Raw genomic sequence first — 8,363 nt, forward strand, 5'->3', positions numbered from 1 at the left:
CTAGGTCCAATTGCAGCCTGTTCCTCCCTTCTAGTGTGCCCACTTCTCCCCCACATCTTAGTGTTGTCTGCAAATTTGAACAGCATGCTTTTTACCCCCCTGTCCAAGTCACTGATGAAGATGTTGAGCAGTGCAGGCCTGAGGACCAAGCCCTGGGGGACCCCACTGCCCACATCCCTCCAGGTTGAATAGGGCCCATCCACCACCACTCTCTAGGTGTGGCCTTCCAGCCAGTTAGTGACCCAATGGACTGTGTAGGTGTCGACACCACAGTCCCCTAGTTTTTTTTTAATGAGAAAGGGGTAAGAGATAGTGTCAAAGGCCTTCCTAAAGTCCAGAAATGCTACAGCCACTGCTACCCCTGCATCTAAGGATTTTGTGACCTGGTCATAGAAGGCCACTAGGTTGCTCTGACAGGACCTGCCTCTAAAAAACCCGTATTGGTTGCCCCTAAGGATAACTTCCCCTGCTGGCCCCTTGCAGACATGCACCAGGATAATTCTCTCAAAAAGCTTACCCAGGATTGAAGTAAGACTAATGGGTCTGTAGTTTTCTGGGTCCTCCTTCCTCCCTTTTTTGAAAATGAGAACCACATTGGCCCTTTTCCAGTCCTCTGACACCACACCAGAGCACCACGAGTGCTCATAAAGCTGTGCCAGGGGTCCTGCAATGAACTCTGCTAATTCCCTCAGCACTCTGGGGTGGAGATTGTCTGAAGCAGACAATCTGGATGATTTATATACATCCAGTCCTTCCAGAAGTTCTCTGACTAGGTCCTCACTGACCCTAGGCCTGGGTGCACCTCCCGTGGGGTGTACGAGGGTCCCAATGAGGGGGGGTGACCCGGTACCTGCTCAGGAAAATGGAGGCAAAGAAATTGTTAAATAGGTTAGCTTTGTCATCTGATGAGACAACCAGATTTCCTAGCATGTCTTGCAGAGGTCCCACATTACCCGGAACCTTCTTTTTACCCCCTATGTATTTAAAAAGGGACTTCTTGTTGCCCTTGATCTGGATCGCTAGTCCCAGTCCCATCTCCACTTTGGCCTTCCTGGCCGCCCCCCTGCAGCCCCGAACAACTGAGGTGTAGTCCTCCCTGGTGATGGCCCCTCCCTTCCAATGGGTGTACACCTCCTTTTTAGCTAGGAGATGTTCCTATATGCTTTTGGTGAGCCATGGGGGCTTTTGCACCCTCTTGCCCCCTTTGATCCACATTGGGATTACCTCTCTTTGGGCTAGGAGGATCATCTCCTTAAGGAATGACTGCTCTTCTTGGACACCTGACTCCTCTCCCCTCTGGGACCTCAGTGCCTCCCTGACTAGTCTCCTTACCTCATTGAAGTCTGCCCTCCTGAAGTCCAGGGCTGCTGACTTGCTGCAGGCCTTTGCCACCTTGTGCTGGATGGTGAATTCCAGCAGGTGATGATTGCTATTGCCCAGGTGGTTGAGCACCCGTGGACCCCTCACCGGGTCGTTGCCTGTGAACAGGATGAGATCCAGTAAGGCATCTCCCCTGGTGGGGCTGTGCACCTCCTGGGTTAGATGGAGGTCCTGTATCTCAGTTTGGAACCTATGTGAGCGGTCAGACCCAGCTGACTGCTCTTCCCAGCAGATGTCTGAAAAGTTCAGGTCACCCATGAAGACCACGTCCTTTGGCCTAACTACCTCCATGAGCTGACTTAAGAATTCGTGGTCTAGCTCTTCCCCTTGGTTGGGTGGTCTGTAGTAGACTCCCACCGTCAAGTCCCTTCCCCCCGACCCCCTTGTATTCTGACCCAGAGCCCTTCAGTCTGCCCTTCCTCTGACCCAGTGCTGTTTGTTGAGGACGTGTATTGCTCTTGGATGTAGAGCATCACACCCCCGCCTTTCCTCCCTCTTCTGTCACTTCTGTACATCCTATAGCCCTTGATATTCACCACCCAGTCATGTGTTGGGTCCCACCATGTTTCTGTGAGCCCCACTATGTCTGGGTTGGTGTCAGCTAGCAGGAGGGTAAGTTCCTCCTGCTAGTACCCCATACTATGAGCATTTGTGTAGAGGCATTTGAGGCCTCCTGAAGATGCGTGCACTGGACCCCTAAACCCAGTACTGCCTGGGCCCCTGTTGGTTACCTGGGTATTTGTTCTGCTTATCATCAGTCTAGGCTGGGCTGTTCTTGTGAGTGACTCTTGGTTTAGTGGTCCAAGGCTTCCTCCGCCCTCATCTTCCCCTTCCTCCGATGAGCCTAGTTTAAAGCCCACCGGAGAAGATCCGCCAACCTAGAAGAGAACGCATACTTACCTTTGGGGGAAAGGTGAAGCCCATCCCACCCGAGCATGTCTCTGGTCCTGATGTGTGGGTCGTTGTCTAGGAAGCCAAAGCCCGCCTCGAGACACCATTCCTGAAGGTGCAAGTTGACCTCTCTGATGCAGGTCTTGTGTCATCTTCCATGTCTGCTCACTGGTAGGACAGAGGATAATACCACCTATTCCCCTATCTCCCTCAGCATGCCCCCACAGAGTGTGGTAGTCCATCATCAGGTGATCAGGGCTTCTCCTGGCCACATCATTAGTGCCCACCTCGATTAGGACCATGGGGTAGTAATTGGTGGGCTGGATCATGGCCTGGATCAATCCCATTATGTCCTGAATCTTTGCTCTGAGCAGGCAGTAGACCTCGCAAGTCGAGGGGTCCTGGCGACAGATGGGACCCTCTGTACCTCTCAGGATGGAGTCACCTATGATGATCACTCGATGTTTCCTCCTCCAGGTCTGCTTAGTTCCTTCAGCCTATTCAGCGTGTGGAGAGTGTGGAGTTGCCTCTTCTCCTGAGGTTTCCTCCTCTCCTCCTTTCTCCTGTAGTGTTGCCAGGGCCTTGTACCTGTTCTCCAGCCAGACTGGAGGACCAAGTACTGCTTTGCTACAAGCAGCCCTGGTTCTGGAGGTGACCATCTGCCACTCTGCAGTGGAGGGCACCTCCTGGGGTGCTTCTTCCTTGGATGCATGGCCCTGCAGGGAGAGAAAATAGCCATCAGTTTCATCCTCTGCCTCCCTGATTCCCCTCAGCCTGCTCACCTGCTCCTGGAGCTCCCTCTCCTGCGCCTCCAGAGCCCTAAGACGGGTGCCTGCAGGTCAGGTGTAGGGGCCCCCAACCCCTGCCCCCCCAGCCCTGCTGGGCATCCCCCGCAGGCTGAGGACAGTGGGGCGCCAGCCCTGCCATGGGCTTTGTCTGGGTGGAGTCCTCAGACAAGCCCCAGGTAGGCAGCGCCCCCCAGGCAGGTGCGCTACCAGCAATCTGCATTGACACCATTATATAGGTTGCTGTTTATTTATATTTTGTGTGGTGCCTTCGCCCTACCATTGCAGGAGTCTCCCTCCTGGCCCTTCATGCCTGCCCACTGGCATGAACACCGGTGCAAGCACCGGCATGCTCTTACAGAGCACACCTGTTTGTGCACTCTGTTGGCGCGGTGCGGCTCGGGAGTGTGGCTGCCTACTAGCTTGGCTAAAAGGGGTTCAGGGGGCTTCCCCTCTGGATCCAGCTCAGCTGTGCCAGCTCCCTCTGCCCCACTTACCTTTGGGGGATCAGCTGTTGATGCCCCCACTGCTGGCTCCACACATGTGCCCAGTTCCCTCTTCTCCTTCCTGCTCCTGGCTCCTGAGAGCTTGTGCATTAGCTTGTGCATTGAGGGTCACTCTCTTGAGGAGCAACCACTCTTCCTGAACTCCCCTCCCCCTGGGGTCGTGGTCCTTTAGGGCCTCACTGACAAGCATCCTGAGCTTAACAAAGTCGGCTTTCCTGAAGTCAAGGACTTCAGTGTTGCTGACTGACTTGCCAGCTTTACGGCGGATGGTGGAGGTGATCAGGTCATGATTGCTGTCACGCAACTTCCCTTCGATCATTAGGTCACCGATTAAGTCATCCCCAGTAGCCAGTACCGGGTTGAGCAGCACTTTACCTCTCGTCGGCCCATAGACTTCTTGAGTCAGGTAGAGGTCATCCACGCACAAGAGGAAGCTTTGCGACCACTCGGATTTTGCTGAGTGATCCTCCCATGAGATGTCTGGGTAATTGAAGTCACCCATGACAACCATGGTCCTGGAGCATGCGGCCTCAGCCAGTTCCTGGGTGAATTTCTGGTCAAGCTCAGGACTTTGGGTGGGAGGTCTGTAGTAGACGCCCACCATTGTGTCCCCTGTGCCGTGTTCCTCATGGATTTTAACCCAGAGGATCACCAACATCAGCTTGCAAGGATGCATAGCTTTTCTTAACATGGAGAGCTATACCCCTGCCCCTTTTATCTACTCGATCTCTGCTGTACAGGGTATAGCCATCTATACCCATGGTCCAGTCATGGGTGGAGTCCCACCAGGTCTCCGTGATCCCTATGACATCATAATTATTTACATTAAGCAGGAGGACAAGTTCTTCCTGCTTGTTCCCCAAGTTCCTGGCATTTGTGTACAGGCAGGCAAGTGCCCCCCGGGGGGGCTCCTTCTTTGCCCACAGATTGTACCAGGGCTGGGGCAGGGGTGGGCTCCCTTAAGTGCCTTGGCCTGCTGGCTTTGCCAGGGTTGCTCAGGGGGCCAGCAGTGGCCGTCGTCCCCCCCTACCCTTGCGGGCCTCGGTTTGTCCCCCAGCGGGCTTAGTATAAAGCCCGGTGGAGCAGGTCAGCCAGTCTGGCTGAGAAGAGCCTCCTCCCCAGGGGGGAGAGGTGGAGGCCATCCCTTCCCAGCAGCTCACTGCCTCTCTCGCCAAAGAGTGGGCTGTGGTCATGAAAGCCAAAACCTTCCTGATGACACCAGCGCTGCAGTCTTTGGTTCACTACCTGGATCCTCCTCTCCCTTCTCAGCCTGTAGCCCAAGATTGGGAGGATAGAAGAGAACACCACCTGCGCCCCCAGACCCCTTAGCCCTGCTCCAAAATCCCTGTAGTGCCTCATGACCCAGCTGGGAGCGCTCCGAGCCGTGTCTTTGGTGCTCACATGAATAAGGAGCATGGGGTAGTGGTCTGTGGGCTGGAGGAGCTTAGGGACCTTCTCTGCAATGTCTCAAATGTGGGGCCCTGGGAAGCAGCAGTTCTCACCATGAGGCCGAAGTTGCTTGCTTATCTGAAAAAAATTAACTGGGAATAGGGAACTGAGAATAAGCCACCAACTTCATCCTCATGCCAGGTGAGCAGGGCCAAGAGCAGCGAGAGGTCCCAGGAACTCTGGGCTCCTCTGTCTGCCCCGTGAGGGGTGGTGCCAGGGCAGAAGGGGCTGCAGGGATCACTCCTGGGGTGGGTGGGGGCAGGAGCAGTGTTTCATCTGAGCCCCTGGCCTGCTCTGTCCTTGTCCCTTCTTCATGCACTGCATGCAGCAGGGATCTGGTCCGGTGGGGGGGGCATTTCTACGGAGCAGGGCTGGGCACGAGGCTGAGGGCAGGATTGAGCAATGTGGAAGGGAGGAGGCAAAAATAGGGTCCTCTGGGATTTATGTGAACCTGGGACCTCTCACCCCTAAGCAAAAATCATACCCCTAGACCAAGGAGCTAGCTGTGCCCAGATCTTTCCCAGATATTCTCCCAAGAGCAGCTGCTGTCAGGGCTGGGACACTTCCCCCCACCCCCAGGCTGTCATTAGCTCTGTGTTTTCCAGCCCTACTTAGAGCTCTGCTAAGCACCCATGGGCTGAGCCCCATCCCCTGCTGGTGGGTAGGGCATGGCCCGGTTCTCGCCCAGCTTCCCTCCTTCCTGTGGGACCCTCCAGGACCAGGTGCTGCCCACCCCCCCAAAGAGGAAGTGACTGCGAACCTGGGGCATGTAGCCTAGCACCTGCATATGTGATGAGCTAACTGGTAGTGATTTGGCTCAGGGGTTTTGAAAGAGTAAAAAATGATTGGAAGGCTTGGGATTCCCTTTCCTCATGGATCAGACCGCAGAGACTCACCCTCCGTGTCCCCTGGTCGGCCCCTCCGGTCACCTGGAGGGGGATAAAAGGGGCAGCGCAGATGACTCAAGGAGACCTGTGAGGGACTATGAGGAAGGAGTTTCAAAGAGCTGGCAAGAGCTGGGCCAGCGGGGTGGGAGCAGTTGCGCCAGAAGAGCCTGAAGGAGTGGGACCTGCAGGCAGTGCAGCACGGCCAGCAGGAGAGGCTCTCCGCTGGGCCCCAGGATCCCCAGCAAGAGGCTGCAGCCAGCAGAAGAGGATCCCCCCCTGGGTCCAGCAGAAAGCTGTGCAGTGACCTGAGAGGCTCCCAGTTCCACTTCCAGTTTCTCCAGCAAGAGGCAGAGCAGCTCAACATGAGGCCGGGTCTTTCAGGCCACAAACCCCAGCAGCCTGGGGCAGTCCCTGTAGTGGTGGCTGTGTGATGGAGTTTCTTTCTACGTTATGATGGATCTGAGTTCAAGTCCTGGCTGGGTCAAGTAGCAGGGAGCAAAGTGATGGGGGGGGACTTCTTGTTGGAGTGGAGGGGATCACTGTGTTCTCCCTTTCCCTCTCCAGGCACCTAGCCCCTATGTGTCTTGTTATTTGGTGTTTTGTATTTTGTGCATTTTACTTTTGTCAATCAGTATTGCTTATTGTGTTGATTGCATTTTGTATTTTGTTAAACTTGCCTTTTGTTAACTAAATGAATATGTCTACGAATGTGAATGCCTAACCTTTATTTAATCCCATCCCCTCGGGGTATTGTAGTGTCCCCTATACCCCTGGTTTATATATGGATGGAAGTCACTCATCGTGGTGTCCTGTGACCAGTGGGGTCCCCCAAGGCTCTGTCCTTGGACCCATACTGTTCAACATCTTCATTAATGATGTGGACACTGGAGTCAGAAGCGGACTGGCCAAGTTCACCGATGACACCAAACTTTGGGGCAAAGCATCCACACCAGAAGACAGGCAGGTTATCCAGGCTGACCTGGACAGGCTCAGCAAGTGGGCAGACGAGAATCTGATGGTGTTCAACGCCGATAAATGCAAGGTTCTCCACCTTGGGAAAAAAAACCCGCAGCATCCTTATAGGCTCGGCAGTGCTATGTTGGCTAGCACTATGGAAGAAAGAGACTTGGGGGTCATCATTGACCACAAGATGAACATGAGCCTGCAATGCGATGCGGCGGCTAGTAAAGCAACCAAAACGCTGGCTTGCATCCATAGATGCTTCTCAAGCAAATCCCGGGACGTCATTCTCCCCCTGTACTCGGCCTTAGTGAGGCCGCAGCTGGAGTACTGTGTCCAGTTTTGGGCTCCACAATTCAAAAAGGATGTGGAGAAGCTTGAGAGAGTCCAGAGAAGAGCCACGCGCATGATCAGAGGTCAGGGAAGCAGACCCTACGATGACAGGCTGAGAGCCCTGGGGCTCTTTAGCCTGAAAAAGCGCAGGCTCAGGGGTGATCTGATGGCCACCTACAAGTTTATCAAGGGTGACCACCAGCATCTGGGGGAACGTTTGTTCACCAGAGCGCCCCAAGGGATGACGAGGTCGAATGGTCACAAACTACTACAAGACCGTTTCAGGCTGGACATAAGGAAGAACTTCTTTACTGTCCGAGCCCCCAAGGTCTGGAACAGCCTGCCACCGGAGGTGGTTCAAGCGCCTTCATTGAACACCTTCAAGATGAAACTGGATGCTTATCTTGCTGGGATCCTATGACCCCAGCTGACTTCCTGCCCTTTGGGCGGGGGGCTGGACTCGATGATCTTCCGAGGTCCCTTCCAGCCCTGATGTCTATGAAATCTATGTCTATGAAATATGTTATGTTCCCACCACAGTTTTGCTCATTAAAAGGTACATGTTTAAGTCCCCATTGGTGATCTGGCTCTGCTCTAGAGGGAAGGAGGGCCCCTACACCTCCCACAGCGCTTGTGCACCCTTCAATTGGAGAAGGGGTACATCTTGGAGTACCACTCGGGTTACATATAAATGTACACACACACACGCACACACAGATACAGGGGAAACCTTCAACTGAGAATACATATTTACAATTCATCTTTACATACAATGTTATCTTCAATTATCAACAAACTGGGAACAGTACCACCACCGGTGGCTTCGAACCCCATGCAGGTTAATAGTGAGCCCTAAAACAATAAGTGAAAGCAAATGCCAACAGTCCACACCTGCCACAGATAAGCAGGTGGATCCTGGAACAGGAAAGGGCAGGTAAGCACAACCGCATCACAGAATAAACAACAGGTAACTAGTTAGAGCTTGTGACAAACCATTAACCAAGAAACATTAGATAAGAGATGCATATGTATACTCTTGCTCATAAAATAGGAAGCTCAAACAAACCCAATATAATAAAATATAAGGTGCAAACAAAATGCAAGACACTCTTATACCCTTTGGGATGCCAATGAGGGTAGGTATACCTGGCCTTCCCCCCAGTTCTGTGATG

The sequence above is a fragment of the Alligator sinensis genome, unplaced genomic scaffold, assembly GCF_000455745.1.
Source record: "Alligator sinensis unplaced genomic scaffold, ASM45574v1 scaffold1632_1, whole genome shotgun sequence".
NCBI lineage: Eukaryota > Metazoa > Chordata > Crocodylia > Alligatoridae > Alligator > Alligator sinensis.